Raw genomic sequence first — 16,915 nt, forward strand, 5'->3', positions numbered from 1 at the left:
GCCCTGTGCCCTAGGCAACTGCCTAAAGCTGCCTAATGGTAGAGCAGGCCCTGACTGTATTATATAACCCTTATAAATAAACCCTTTGACCAGCATATGGCTGCCCAGCCTAGTAACTCTATTCTACTCTACTCTATGGCCATATATTTATTTATTTATAACTTTCTTATATATCGCATACATATTCCGCAGCGCTTTACAGAGTATAGTTGCCCATTCACATCACATATGCCCAGTAGAATGAAGAAAATATGTTCATTATTGGATCTACAGTAATTAAAAAAAAAACACCAAATACAATCTGGAAAATTCCCAGCACAATGGATGCCAATATTGTTTTTTTTTTTTTGCTGTATCTCAACTATGGAGATTGGGAAGCATCATACAGATAGCGCCGGGCTTGTCGTTGCTGGGGATGGCGGAGGACTCGCCACCCGCCATCCCCCGCCCCTCGCCATCTGTATGTCGGAAGGGGACGCGCGTGCACGAGGTGCACGCGCGTCCCGTTCCGACGGTGCCTTTCCCCGGGTCCCCGCCGGCTTCCCCGGGTCCCCGCCGGTCCACACCGCCCCCCCGCAGCCCCCCGCAGCCCTGCCCGTCTCCCTGAAGCTGGAGACGGGCAGGACTGCACCCGCCGCGCCGCCTCGCCGCCCGGCTATTGAGACGCTCGTGCGTGGGAGACGCACGAGCGTCTCATTCAGCCAGAGCGCCAGATTGCTGGCGGATCGCCAGGGACACGGTCCTGGCGCTCCGCCAGCAATAATAAGGCCAGCTCCATCTGTATCCACATTATAGTTGTGTGTTATTACTTACAGTATTTAATGCACGTGGTATATTATTTCGAAATTTGCCAATCATCTTTAAACTTCATGGGTGACATGTAATAGCGAGTGATTTTTAGACATGTGTATTTTTTTGTGAAAAAAAGCAAAAAACGCACGTGACCGAGAAAAATAAGCCCAAAGGGCCAGTCCTCCTGTTTTCACAAATATGTAGGAACAACGTTTTTAGGTCGTATTAAGAAACCAGCACCGAGCTCTTGGACCGGTTTTAGTTCCAAACATATGGGGGACAAACTAATTATGGGTCCCCCATTTTGGAACCAGCACCAGGCTCCAACAGGCATCAGAGTGATGCCACAGCCAGAGGAGACTTTTTATATAAGCTCCCCCAGCCAAAACATTACCCCCTGGCTGTTCAGGGGTCCCTGGCGGAGTGGGGACCCCCACAAAAAGTGGTCTCCCCGGCTTCCCCCATCCAGTACCTGTAACAAATAGAATAATGAAAAAAAAAAACACATTGGGTTGTGCAGTCCCAGTAGCTTTCCCTGCATACAGTGAGGAAGAACCACTAGTCCCAGCATGCACAGCCTTAAAGGGCTCACTGGAACTTGTACACACACAGCATGACCAATGTTAAAAAAAAAAAAAACACACACCCTGAAGTGTACAAGTTTATTATAATACATGCATAGACATAGTCATAGATACAAACATACATATACTCATCATGCCAAGCTCCCCTGCGGTCATCCTCTTCTCCAGTAGGGTATCCAGGGGTTAAAACAACAAAACTAGGAACGCGACCAACGGACTTGAGGAGCCGCATATACGGCTTCCCTCCGATAATGAGGGGAATCCCAGTGACGTTTGAGGTGGATTTTCCACAAGGCAACCTAGATGCCTGCTTAGGGCCCTGCAGGTCCCAATGAGCCTCATAAAGATATCCACCCAAAACGTTCCCAAATGAGCATTGTGTGACTACCACCTGATGGCACATGGATCTGCACACACTCCCAAAGTCCCTATGTTCTTTAATAGTATAAAAAAGATTTGTAAACAATGCAATGTAGCTCCCCCTGGATTCCCGCCGCCTCGCCTCCAGTCCCCGTCATGGTCCTTTACCTACTAGCTCCCCTTACCCTGCCCATCTCCCTGAAGCGAAGACGGGCAGGGTTCGCATCCCCCGCTGCACGGTAACTAGGACGCGCGTGTGTGTGGGGTGCTCGGATGTCCCAGTCAGATGGAGTACCGGCTCGCCAGTGGGGGCAATCTGGCGAGCCCCGGCGCAGGCTGAGAGGCGCTCCATCTGTAGCTGAACATTTGCTGGCAGACTGTGCATGTGTCAAGCTACTCTATCCATGTCGACTGCAATCAGCAACAAAAATATAGTGCTATGGATTGTTTGAGGAGGGCCCCAAACCAGTATCTTGCCTAGGGCCACATGAGGTCTAAATCTGCCCCTGGCATCACCCTGCTGGCTGTTGGAGCTCAGTGCTGGCTTCTACTCTTTTTTATCCTCCTTATTTTTGGAACCAGGACCGGTCCAAGAGCCCGGTGCTGGTTTCTTAAATACGGAGAGGAGACCTCAACATTTTGTTCCCCCATATTTGTGAATCCAGGACTGTTTTTTTTTTACTTATACTGAAAAATCACACACTCCTGTTACTAAAAAAAAAATTGCACCAGTAATAAAAAAATTGCACCAGTAATAAAAAAAAATTGCAGGTTTCCATTACTAAAAAATCACAAGAGATTTATATTTTGTTCTAAAAAAAATTGCACCATATTACATTTCACCATGATATGGACAATTGCTTAATAGCAGTAACGCATAACATAGGTTTTCCTTCCTCTTAAGGTGCGTACACACGGTAAGATAAAGGGGAGATTCTCTAAACTAAAAATGCAGTAAAAACCCCGTTATCGAGGTTTTTTCTGCATTTTGGGATGCTCTAAGCATCCCCCGCCGGGTTACCTATGCCTATGGCCTATGGGCTTCTAACGCGACCCCCCGCCGGCCCGCACCGACCCACCGCTGCCCCGCAACGCCCTCCCCCCCCTCACCGCCCCTCACCGACTCCCCCTCACCAGTGTCCGGGCAGCACAGAGCTGTGCTGCCTGGACCTGTGACCTCCTACTCCCTGCACTATGATCCTCCTCCGGTATTGGTATTCTCAATACACCACTATGCAAACTACGTAACGGACGCCCAACTAACATATAAGTACCGATTATACAATATCATGCGGAACATAAATCGTACTGTGTGTACGCACCTTTAGTTAAAATATTCAAATACCGTTTAATATGATTATAACTGCTGTTTAAATCCCCTTTGGATGTTTGTTTCAATTGTGAGAAAGTCGAGCACAGATCTGTGAACAATAACTCATCCATCTGAAGTCTATTAGATGTTTTCACACATTCTGTCTGGGGGCCTGACAGAAATCCTCTGAGCAAAGAAGACATCCTGGAATGATTACATTGCCTGGTGATGTTCCAGGGACTAATACTCGGAGTCAAATGATCACAGTAATAATAATATTTTAAAAAACACAGGATAGAGGTTCAATTGCATTTCAAAGTGAATAACTGCAATAAGACCAAATTGAAAAATAACAGTACCTGACTCAATAGGAGAAATTCATGCTGCCAATTTTTTTTCTAATAGGTGGAGCACTTTTGTACTTGGGATAACGTTATTTTTTAGAGATGGAAAATGAAAATGGAATTTCTTTGTTCAAGAAATAAAATAAAAACTATATGTTGTAATCTCCCATTTAGAGATTTTTTCACCTATCCCTATGTTTTGGTTTTCATTTTATTGTTGGGTTTTGTTTTGCCAAAACTGTGCTCAAGTATTTTGGTTTAGAATATATGTTTAAACCACTGCTGCAAACTGCAAAATTTTAAATGTGGGTCTTTTTCATTTAACCTCAATAACATTAATTTACAACCATTTCCAATAAATTATTAACACCTTGCAGCTCATAATATTGTTTCACCCAATTTTGGCCAAAGACTGCAGGGAGTTGGCTGGTTACTAAGCGACAGAGCAGCAGCACAAACACACATCTATGAAACACTGCCAAGCAACAGTAGCAGAAAAGAAAAGTGGTGCAAGATGGAATTGTCATTGGGCTTTCCCATCCACTCTTACGTTGGATATTAAAAAGGACATGCATAGATAACAAACCATGCACTTCAATGACAGCAACTGCCACTTTTGCGGCTGACAAGCTTGACTGACATTGGACATCAAAATTGTTTTGAAAGTAGTACTAATGAGGAGGTTGTTAATTTCAAATTATGAGAATTTTGTAAGATGAATTTCATGAACTTGCCAGAAATTACATATGGAGGAGATAACTAAATAGTTAATATCCTGACATTTCACTGACACACACTTCTATTTCCTCGTGTTAACTAGGCCTTCTTAAGAATAAAGTTACTTGACATATTGCTACTGTATGCAGATACATTGTCACCCTATGTGAACTGTGATATACATTTTTCATTTTTTGGGGGGGCAGTACAAACCTACCAGAGAGAAAAAACCCACCACAGAGTTTAGGGTCACCACCCCACGTCGCTACCCCCCTCATCTCTGCTCTGGTGATCATATGCCAGGGATCCACTGCCGCTGCCCCAGCCACTGTTCACAACAGACAGTGAGCAGGTCAGGTGGCAGGCTCTTGGATGTTCTGGGTGGTTCAGGAGGACTTGGGCACCCGAACTCCCGAGTCTTCCTGAGCTGCGCCGAACATCCCTGAGCGAAGGGGGAGCGGCCACTGTGGGGGGTGCCCAGACAGATGATGCACCAGTGGTACACAGCTGCAAGCACCACTGGCGCACACCTTCAAATTTGGTGGTATAGGCGGAAATTTTCCAGGACATCCCGCTGCGGCTACGCAGCTGAACACAGAAAATTTCCTGGCATACCACTGAAGTGGTTAATTTATTTCCATTATTTTTTTATACTACTATTTATTTCGCTTTTGGTAATCACCCTTTCTCATATGCTTTGCTAATTAAGGATGATGTTAATAAATATGATGGGGTTTATTTACTAAAATGGAAATTTTATTGAAGATGGGATGTTGCCAATAGCAACCGATCACACAAAATCAGAGCAACTCCAGGGTGGCATGTTATTGGCACAGACATGTAGGCCCATCATGAAGTTTCTTAGCAACTTGAAACATACAGCCTACAAGGAGCAATAAGGACAGACATTGGTGCTGTCTAGCAACTGACACAAGCACATAATTAATGTGTGACTTTTCTCATTTGCAAGTAATGTGGAAGCCAGAAATAATTAATTTTACAGACCTATAGTGTCCTGCTGAGAGATTGTCTAGCAATGAGACAGATTTTATATCATTACAACAGGGCTGAGATGCATTCATCAAGTGATGAGATGCCTTGTTTGAACACTAGTTGGGAAATCTAGATACTCATTATAATCTGGGTAGCACAGGCTACAAGCATCATGTTTGCTTTAGTTTTGATATAAATATTAAGATACATGTATAGAAACCACCAGTCTAGCCACCATACACATCAATCATACAGCTCTAAGAAATAACATCTGCTCACATTAAGGTCCTTCAAGAAAGGGGATATTTAGAACATAGGATTGGTTCACATACTTTACCCTGTCTGTAAATTACCTTAAGTCCCGTACACACTGAGCCTTTACCCACAAGGGTTAGGATTGGCCCACAAGGGAGGATACCCCTCAGAGGTGGGGCTTAGTATAAAACCTGCTCACACCAATGATCTATGCTTCAATCTTTAAGTGGATACCGGGCACCCCTCAGCCACCATTGGTGAACAAGCAAACCCCAGGACATACTACAAAACTTCTTTAATAAATATACAAATATTAACTATTTATTCATGGGCAATTGTAATTTATTACACCACCTCTAGAGGGGGCTTTTATAGTTACTAACTGATTTGTAGCATGAAATTACATACGGTTATCTCAAACAACCTAGAATTACTATAAACTATGATATTGTATGCTCACTTTATAAGTAAACCCACTATGTGTAGGTGTGCAGACAATTTTGCATGATAATACAGTATCAACTGCATTAGCCATATATCTTGTATCCTTTTAATTTCTATGGGATTTTCATAATTCAGATGTCTTTGACACATTTCCTGCATTGAATTTCCAACAGTGGATGTGGCCTGATCATAAGAGTGAAAGCAGAACTCTTGTACTGCACTATACAGTAACTCGCTGATATCTGCCCCAACCCCCCGCACTCTCACCTACCTGTTAACTGTTCCTAGCAACACATAGATGGGCAGTAGTTGTAGGTAGGGTGACGAACTCATCCCTTTAATCCGGGACACATATTAATTACACAGGTTCTGTGGCTGGCTTTCACCTGGTTTTAAACTGCCACACCTCAAGACTCCATTTCACCTGGTTTTAAACTGCCACAGAACCTGTGTAATTAATATGTGTCCCGGATTAAAGGGATGAGTTGGTCACCCTAGTTGTAGGGTAAGGGGAATATGAGCCTGTCAATTATACTTCTAAGCTTGGGATCCTGTCCTCCAACTTAGTAAGGTCTGACTACAAACTAAAAGATTTAACAATAAACTACTTTGTCAGAGTAAATATGAAACTTGGATGCCATGTGTGAATTTTGACACTTTAAAACTGGATTAAACTCATACCTGTAATAGGTCCGAATTTAGCAGCCGAGCGGGATGTCTGATAGACTCGGGTGTTTTTTTTTTTTTTTTTTAAAGGGGCAATCATTTAAAAGGCATTGTTTTTCCCTGATGTGATTACCCTTTACAAAAAGTTTGGCCTGACATCCTGCACTGCTGCTCACCTCAGTCAGATACTATTACCGTACATCACACCCCTAATATCCAGTCATCTATGTGCTATATTTTTGCCGTTTAAATAAATTTTATATTGATGTTGTTTACTTTGCTATATGCACTCTATGTATAACCCATAATACAGTAATGATAAAAATGTGATAAACAGGAGTGTTTCCTATCCATAATCAAAAAATGTTGCATAACATTGGCTGATACACACTTTGTTGGGTACTTGTGTAGTTTCACGGCGGCAGTTACGTAGTTAGTGTAGCATCCCTGTCAGAATCAGCGTAGTGTTCCCGCGGCCAGCGTAGGCAGTGTAGTCAGCATCCCCGTCAGTATCAGCATAGTGTACCCGCCCGTTCGCAGCTAGCCAGAGCTTATGTAGTTAGCGTAGTCAGTCAGGCATCTCTGTTAGTATCAGGGTCATGTTCCCACCCATTCGCGGCCAGCCGGAGCTTACATAGTTAGCTTAGTCAGTCAGCGTTACGTAGTTAGCGTAGTCAGTAAGCGCTTATTACATTGTGTGGGAACCATTGACCATTTAGATAATTTGTCACCTGTTCCGGGGATGCGTCTATGGTTTTTGCCAGTCTCCGGGTCTGAGTTGCTGCGGGTAACTCCTCTCGGCCTTTTCCTCCTTCCTCTGCCCGACAGCTCTTCCCCAATCCCCACATGTCGGACGCACAGGTGGATAGCAGTGGCAAATGTAGGATTTTCATGGGCGGGTTTCCATATATACATACTATGGTTCCCATACACAGTGCGATTAGCACCTTGCGTTTTGAACTCTATGGCATCGCATCCAATTCAAAACGCATGTGATGGGCTAAAGCACCTTGCAATTTGAACTAGATGCGATGCAATCTAGTTCAAAAAGTACAGACAGCACATACCTTATGTGCTGTGCGATGGGATGTGCGCGGAAGCTCGCCTCATCGCATCTGTCCGTCGCAGTGTGTGTGTGTGGCATAAGATCAGTGCACATCACTTCAATATAAATGCAGACATACAAAGGTATTTTTATATATATATATATATATATATATATATATATCCTGACGCGATGGAGCACGGTTGACTATGAAACTCTGAGAAAGTAAAGTCTGATATGCCATAATGCAACTTCGTCAGAGGGCGAAGTTGCATTACGAAACGCGTTAGGATGGGGCTTGTGACGACAGCTCTCTGTGCCCGGCTCTCCCGCCGCATTTGTTCCTGCATGGTCTCCCAACACGCTATGTCCCTGTCTGTTGCGCCCAGTGGGTGATCGTAGTTTCCAGCAGTGCCCCGGTGGTAGGAGATTGCCTGGCTATTCTATACTGAATCTTGTGGTACTCAGCCCACAGCAGTGTTTTATCCGGTATGAGTACATTGTTGCTCCATTTAAACCTGTCTTTTAGTACTTGTTTTCATAAAAATTGCTTTTGATACACTATGGAGCGCCCCTCCTTTTTCTTATTTTAACAGATTGTTCATTTTCAACCTGTAAAGTCCTGGGGGTACTAGAGGTGGCTGCATCCCATTTACAGATTTAGCATGCTCAGCTGTGATTTTGTGCTGAATCAGCTGCTACATTTATGCTGGAGTGGTAACACACTCATCTGCACCGAAGGCCCACTACCTGCTTTTCTACAAATATATATATATATATATATATACACATACACTACACATACATAGCAATAGTATATATATATATATATATATATATATATATATATATATATATATATATATATATATATATAATTGCCTTCCCAGAGCAGAGAACTGTGTTCCTATTCAAGGAAGAACCAGCACAGGACAAGAGGCTTTTTCTCAAGCTTTTTATGAGCATCAAAATTTCAAAGAGACAAGTCCAGCAATCACGGTGGGGTAACAGTTTTAGACAGCATATAGGACAATGGATGTCCAACACCCTCAGGCAAACAGGTCTTACTGTGAGTAGCAGCCCGTTCCGTGGCTGATGTCAGTACAGGTTATATTATATATATATATATTACATATTCTCACACATACATCCTATTAAAACAAGGCACGGACACCCTCGCTCCCTGGCCGCGCTCCTTTCCACACGCTGCTTACTGTAACAACTGCATAGTTTGCTAAAGCAGCATGTGTCCGACCTTCCACCACCTCTCTTCTCCCCTCCGTCCTCGGACATATGTGACCCATACCTGGCTGTTGCAGTGAGTAGGAGTGCTGCCCGGAGGCAGTCATTCACTTGTTCGGCACTGAGGACATGTCCTCAGTGCAGGGGGCCGGCAGCCATTTTCCTGTAGCTGCAGTCATGTTATGGAAGCAGCGGCCAGCGCAGAAGGAGGAAGACAATGCGCTGACAATGCGCCCTTCAGCACTAACTGGTAAAGTGACCCGGGGGGCATATGGCACTCTGCCCCCCAGCCCAGCCCGCCCCTGAGCAGGCCAGAACAAAACCAGGACATGAACACCATGGAAACGCTTTCCCTCCTTCTCTAGGCTACTTGCCATTAACGGTCCTATGCAGTCATTCACCTTGCTGTGGGGGAGTGCCCTAGGCAGGCGGCCGATTTATATTTTTTCCGGTGGGTGCTCCCACCCCACAAAATCCACCCCCCCCCCTGACCCCTTGTGCCTCCATTATAATCTGGCCCTGCCCCCCCCCCACTACCACCCCAACCCCACGCTCCCCCCCCCCCCCCCCCGTGGACTCACCCGTCGGGGAACCTGGATCCAGCGAGGTCCCAGCAGCGGATATGCCGTCAGCAGCAGGGGCCCTGCGGAAGATGGGAACTAGCAGCGGTATTAACACAGCTGCTAGTTCCCATCTGCCGCAGGGACCCCTGCTGATGACAGCATATCCGCTGCTGGGACCCCGCTGCCGTGGCCCGTGCTGTGGGTGCTCCACACTTTCCGTGGTTTCCCACGGTTTCGGCGCCTATGGCCCTAGGTTGGTTTGTCCATAGCTGGAAAGAACTGAAAAAAACTTGTTTATTAATAAAGATGTGTAGAGCTGCATGTTCTGAATATGACTATCCTTTGTTTGGTTTAATGTTAATGCATGGTAAATTCATCAAACACTATATTTTATGAATGATATGAAATTAATTTTAGCTGAGAAAGCAAAACAGCAGCCTAATTTAGGCTAGTACAGACAAACATTCAATAATCTTTTTTTCTTCATGATTTTATTATAATACAAGATAAAAGATAATAGTACAAGATAATAAAAGATAAAAATTATCTTTAATTGAAGAAAATTAATTAACCATGATCATTTTTTTTTTAAATTGCTGCTTGTTTATTGCTTTGCTCTGTCCTAAAACCAGTGCTGATGTTACGAGACCTCTTGACCTCTATGTGTTAGATGAAACCATAGAAACAAAAGAGTATTTACTGCCCTCTTGCCATGTCTATGCCCCTAATCAAGCCTTTGTTCTACATGTTATCCAACAAGCTGCATTGCAGAAAATCAGGTTATTACTCTCATGTGCACTATACCAGGGATGGGAACCTTTGGCCCTCCAGCTGTTTGTTACACTACACATCCCAGCATGCCCTTCTAAAGTTTTGCTATTTGGCCAGGCTAAAACTGTTGCAGGGCATGCTGGGATGTGTAGTTAAAAACAGCTAGAGGGCCGCTGATGGAAGCCAGGTTTATATAGATTATGATGAAAATTAAAATTACTAACATATGTTGTTCTCAAACTTTATTTAGCTATTTGGTCTGCAATATCTTTTTGTTTTGACTGAAAGCAAAATTAAAGAATTGACCTTTCTGACCTCTGAATCTACAGAACATATTACTTTTTTAAAAGTAAAAACTAATAGAGTACATAATGACTAAATGGCATATTTATTAAAGGAAATTTGCAGGATATTCTCTCTCCTTGACAATGGGGTACAATGGTCCCCAAAACATCGGACTATATGAGATGACGGCGACTTATTAAATAAAACGTTTTTTTCACCATACCGCATCCAGTCTCCAGAGTGCCACTGCCTATGTGTACTCTGAAACACAGCAGAAGGCACCAGAGCAGCTGACTCAGTAAGCAGAGTGCCGGACCACTACAGAGAACTACTATAACTACTATATATATATATATATATACATATATACTACTTAACTGCAGTTGCGTGCATTAATTTAAAATATCTCTGAGTGACAACCACCTCGGTACTGATATTGTTAATACATTGGATGTGCACCAGTCGGTTGTTACTATTTATGGGAGTGCCGGTCTACCTGGTCCATATATGGTATATATACTAGGTGTATATATATATATATATATATATATATATATATATATATATATATATATATAAGAGAAGAAATATGCGGCACTCAGGAGTCTTCATAAAGTTTGGAGAATTTTATTCCAACATGTTTCGAGAGCATAAACTCCCGTCGTCAGGGATAAAATACAGGTTCAAACACACAAAGCTTTATTCATCACAGACAGTGCCTCCACCAATCAGCAGCATTCACTAATCAGTCGAGACACCTGTGCTCACCTGTGGACCCAGACTAATGGTCCAGCCCTCAGGGAGAACAGGTGTCAGAACGATCAGTTTTAACCAGTTTTAACCCATGGTAATAAATAAGTAATAACCCACAACCAAATGTCCAACAAATAATAAAGGAAAAAAATAAAACAACATAGAGAACATTACAAGAATGATCTCTGCGCAACAGAAATATATCAAACATAGTATAAATAATTCATTATGTTTAATAGGTTAGTAAACCATTTAGAAGAATTAAATAAACCCAAATTATCCACAACATAATAGATCAACCGGCACTTTCAAAATCCATGGAACAAGCCAGAGTTAAACCCAATAAATGTGTGACTTTTGTTTCAAATATAGATTTAGACGGTAAGGTCATAACTCATAGGAAACAATGTAACCCGAGTTTTTCATTAAGACCCCGTGGAGCCAGGGTGTCCAATTTCATTATCCATCTACTCTCGCAGCGAAGTAGCAACTTTCCTCTGTTGCCACCTCGCCTTAAGGGGGGGATATGATCAATAATCTTAGTACGCAGGCTAGAGACTGAATGTCCTGCGTCTAAGAAGTGTCGAGGCACAGGCATATCAGCCGTGCCAGTCATCAATGCTGATCTGATAGTGGCTCTGATTGGCCATGCGTTCCCTAAAGGTAGTTTCAGTCTTTCCAACATAGACATATCCACACGGGCAGTACAAAAGATATATAATATACTTTGATGTACAGGTGAGGACATGTCTTATGTTGTATTTTTTACCACTGTAAGGGTGCATAAAGTGTTTGCCCACCAGCAGAGAACTACAGGTGGTGCACCCTGTACAGCGGTAACAACCTGGGGACTTTGTCATGAAGTGTACAGGTTTCTGAAGTCTTGTCAAGTCTGATACATCAAGCTTAACCAATTTATCACGCAAATTACGAGCTCTGGAGTATGCCGGCATAAGGCGTACATTATGCAGTGTCGGCAGATTTTTATCAGTGTTGACGATTGGCCAAACACGTTTAACAAATTTGCTGAGTATGGGACTACTGTTGGTATATTGGTTAACCCAAGGAATGCTGGTATGTGTTTGAGTTTCGGTGGGAGACTTATCAAGACATTCATTTCTAGTTAGAGACATGACACGTTTTTTGGCTTTATCTAATTCAGCGGCGGGGTACCCCCGCTGAAGGAAGCGGACTATCATGTTATCAATAGTAATGGACACCTCAATTTCATCGCTGACAATCCTCCTGGCTCTTAACATTTGGGAGAATGGCAGACCCTTGCGCAAGGGTAATGGATGACAGCTATCATGCATAAGCACTGAGTTTCTGTCAGTCTCCTTTATGTAAAGGCCAGTGGATATTGATCCCGCAGTGTGGTTGATACATACATCCAAAAATGGCACCGATGTATGGCTGGTAATAAATGTAAATTTAACTGCATGGTCATTGGAATTGTGTTGGTTTAGAACATGTAACAACACCTCTTCTTCACCTTCCCATAAGAATAGTAGGTCGTCAATAAAGCGCACATAAAGCCGCAAGCGGCAATCATTTTTGAGCGGTGAAAAAAGATGTGTCTCCAATGACACCATAAATGCATTGGCGTACGACGGGGCCACTGAGGACCCCATCGCTACGCCAAGCAGTTGTAAGTAGTAATGGTTATTGAAGAGGAAATAATTCCTCGTAAGTACCAATTGCAGCAGGTCCATAAAAAAACAAACAGCGGGGCCCTTGTAATTGGGGTTGTCAACAATGAGGTTTTTGACAGCCTGCATACCTTCCTGGTGGGGAATACAGGTATAAAGGCTCACTACATCTGCTGTGCAGAGAATGAGTCCCGGGTCAACCTGGTTTAATGACAATAACCGTTTTAGCAAATCATTAGTATCCTTCAAATAGGAGTCAGTGGCCTGTATACAAGGATTCAAAAAGCTATCAAGGTACACAGAGATTGGCTGGAACAAGGAACCCCTGGCAGATATGATGGGTCTGCCAGGGGGATCCTCCAATCTCTTGTGCACCTTGGGGAGGGTATAAAACAAAGGAGTTATTGGATATTGTACTGATAAAGCCTTTAATGTTTTTTCACAAATGACACCCCCAGAAAATGCTTTCAACAACAAACCATCCAGGTGGGGTTGTTGTACAATCTACAATCAAATATGTCCAAGAATGTCAACGTCAACTTGATGATTCATGTGTTTATAAATTGTTGGACTCTGATCCTACTGCACAGTTTAAATTAGAACTGGATGGTTTGTTGTTGAAAGCATTTTCTGGGGGTGTCATTTGTGAAAAAACATTAAAGGCTTTATCAGTACAATATCCAATAACTCCTTTGTTTTATACCCTCCCCAAGGTGCACAAGAGATTGGAGGATCCCCCTGGCAGACCCATCATATCTGCCAGGGGTTCCTTGTTCCAGCCAATCTCTGTGTACCTTGATAGCTTTTTGAATCCTTGTATACAGGCCACTGACTCCTATTTGAAGGATACTAATGATTTGCTAAAACGGTTATTGTCATTAAACCAGGTTGACCCGAGACTCATTCTCTGCACAGCAGATGTAGTGAGCCTTTATACCTGTATTCCCCACCAGGAAGGTATGCAGGCTGTCAAAAACCTCATTGTTGACAACCCCAATTACAAGGGCCCCGCTGTTTGGTTTTTAATGGACCTGCTGCAATTGGTACTTACGAGGAATTATTTCCTCTTCAATAACCATTACTACTTACAACTGCTTGGCGTAGCGATGGGGTCCTCAGTGGCCCCGTCGTACGCCAATGCATTTATGGTGTCATTGGAGACACATCTTTTTTCACCGCTCAAAAATGATTGCCGCTTGCGGCTTTATGTGCGCTTTATTGACGACCTACTATTCTTATGGGAGGGTGAAGAAGAGGTGTTGTTACATGTTCTAAACCAACACAATTCCAATGACCATGCAGTTAAATTTACATTTATTACCAGCCATACATCGGTGCCATTTTTGGATGTATGTATCAACCACACTGCGGGATCAATATCCACTGGCCTTTACATAAAGGAGACTGACAGAAACTCAGTGCTTATGCATGATAGCTGTCATCCATTACCCTTGCGCAAGGGTCTGCCATTCTCCCAAATGTTAAGAGCCAGGAGGATTGTCAGCGATGAAATTGAGGTGTCCATTACTATTGATAACATGATAGTCCGCTTCCTTCAGCGGGGGTACCCCGCCGCTGAATTAGATAAAGCCAAAAAACGTGTCATGTCTCTAACTAGAAATGAATGTCTTGATAAGTCTCCCACCGAAACTCAAACACATACCAGCATTCCTTGGGTTAACCAATATACCAACAGTAGTCCCATACTCAGCAAATTTGTTAAACGTGTTTGGCCAATCGTCAACACTGATAAAAATCTGCCGACACTGCATAATGTACGCCTTATGCCGGCATACTCCAGAGCTCGTAATTTGCGTGATAAATTGGTTAAGCTTGATGTATCAGACTTGACAAGACTTCAGAAACCTGTACACTTCATGACAAAGTCCCCAGGTTGTTACCGCTGTACAGGGTGCACCACCTGTAGTTCTCTGCTGGTGGGCAAACACTTTATGCACCCTTACAGTGGTAAAAAATACAACATAAGACATGTCCTCACCTGTACATCAAAGTATATTATATATCTTTTGTACTGCCCGTGTGGATATGTCTATGTTGGAAAGACTGAAACTACCTTTAGGGAACGCATGGCCAATCACAGAGCCACTATCAGATCAGCATTGATGACTGGCACGGCTGATATGCATGTGCCTCGACACTTCTTAGACGCAGGACATTCAGTCTCTAGCCTGCGTACTAAGATTATTGATCATATCCCCCCCTTAAGGCGAGGTGGCAACAGAGGAAAGTTGCTACTTCGCTGCGAGAGTAGATGGATAATGAAATTGGACACCCTGGCTCCACGGGGTCTTAATGAAAAACTCGGGTTACATTGTTTCCTATGAGTTATGACCTTACCGTCTAAATCTATATTTGAAACAAAAGTCACACATTTATTGGGTTTAACTCTGGCTTGTTCCATGGATTTTGAAAGTGCCGGTTGATCTATTATGTTGTGGATAATTTGGGTTTATTTAATTCTTCTAAATGGTTTACTAACCTATTAAACATAATGAATTATTTATACTATGTTTGATATATTTCTGTTGCACAGAGATCATTCTTGTAATGTTCTCTATGTTGTTTTAATTTTTTCCTTTATTATTTGTTGCACATTTGGTTGTGGGTTATTACTTATTTATTACCATGGGTTAAAACTGGTTAAAACTGATCGTTCTGACACCTGTTCTCCCTGAGGGCTGGACCATTAGTCTGGGTCCACAGGTGAGCACAGGTGTCTCGACTGATTAGTAAATGCTGCTGATTGGTGGAGGCACTGTCTGTGATGAATAAAGCTTTGTGTGTTTGAACCTGTATTTTATCCCTGACGACGGGAGTTTATGCTCTCGAAACATGTTGGAATAAAATTCTCCAAACTTTATGAAGACTCCTGAGTGCCGCATATTTCTTCTCTTCTATATGGACTTACTGTTCTATGAAGGCACCTGAGCGCTTGGTCTGAGCTGTACCACTGGGAGTGCCGGATCCTGTGATTTCTATATATATATATATATATATATATATATATATATATATATATATATATATAAAACACCCACTTATGGTATGGCGCCTATTAAAAATGGAAAACAGTCCATAAATATGTAGATCCAGTGTCATGTAAAGCCAAAAACGTATATACATCCAGAACTTGTTTATTAATCGTCAAGTTGTCACTGGAAACATGTGTTATACTTTCCAACGCGTTTTGTCAATCAAGACTTCATCAGGGGAAACAATGTATAAGTCTTCAATGGGTAAATTGTGTGTGCCAGATGCTTCTGGACAAAAGGTTGGTGTCTCCTATTGACTATTAGGAGATAATCCAATATCGTGTGTAGTGAATTATTTTGTGTAGTAGTCGATGTGCATTCGATCATATGTCGATGCGATACCAATAAAGAATTAGGGACTGCTTATCCTCCCCCGTAGTCCTATCCCAAATGGGACCAATGGAAATTATGTGGTGATCACTCCTCAGAACAAAACCACTGGCATCAATATCTCTCACTCTGATGTCTTTCCCCAACTGGGGAAGGCAGTTCGGGACCGGTGGCTGACAACACAGTGCCCGGACCCTTATCGACCATTTCCATCTGAATTGAGAGTCAGTATAGACTAAATTTTATTACCATTTTGACCATCAAATAATTTCTCTCCCCTTCGGCCACATGTGAGGGTATATGTTTTCACACACATCCCTTTGCATTTTAGTGAGGGGATGTGTGAGGCATGGGCGGGTTAGGGTGGGTGTTTCGGGGGGCTGCTGACCTGTTTGCTAGGCTCCGAGTATACACAGCCTAGCGAACAGGTCTACATCAGGCCCTTAGTTGTAAACTTCGGTTTGTATTTTCTTAATATCGATAACCTATGATATATCTAAAGGTGCCCACAGACGCATCAATTATCGAATGCGTTTTGGGTTCATCGCATCGCATCGCATGCATCCAAGTGCACATCGCATCGCAAGCTGGAAGAAAAATTGTATAGAACCATTGTACAGTCAAAAACGCATAGCACAATAAAATTGATGCGTCTGTGGGCACCTTTAAGGTGCCCACAGACGCATCAATTATCGAATGCGTTTTGTACTTTTTAAGTACAAAACGCATCTTATGTACAATTATCGGGTGGTGTTTA

Source organism: Crinia signifera, chromosome 8 (genome assembly GCF_055691185.1).
Source record: "Crinia signifera chromosome 8, ASM5569118v1, whole genome shotgun sequence".
NCBI lineage: Eukaryota > Metazoa > Chordata > Amphibia > Anura > Myobatrachidae > Crinia > Crinia signifera.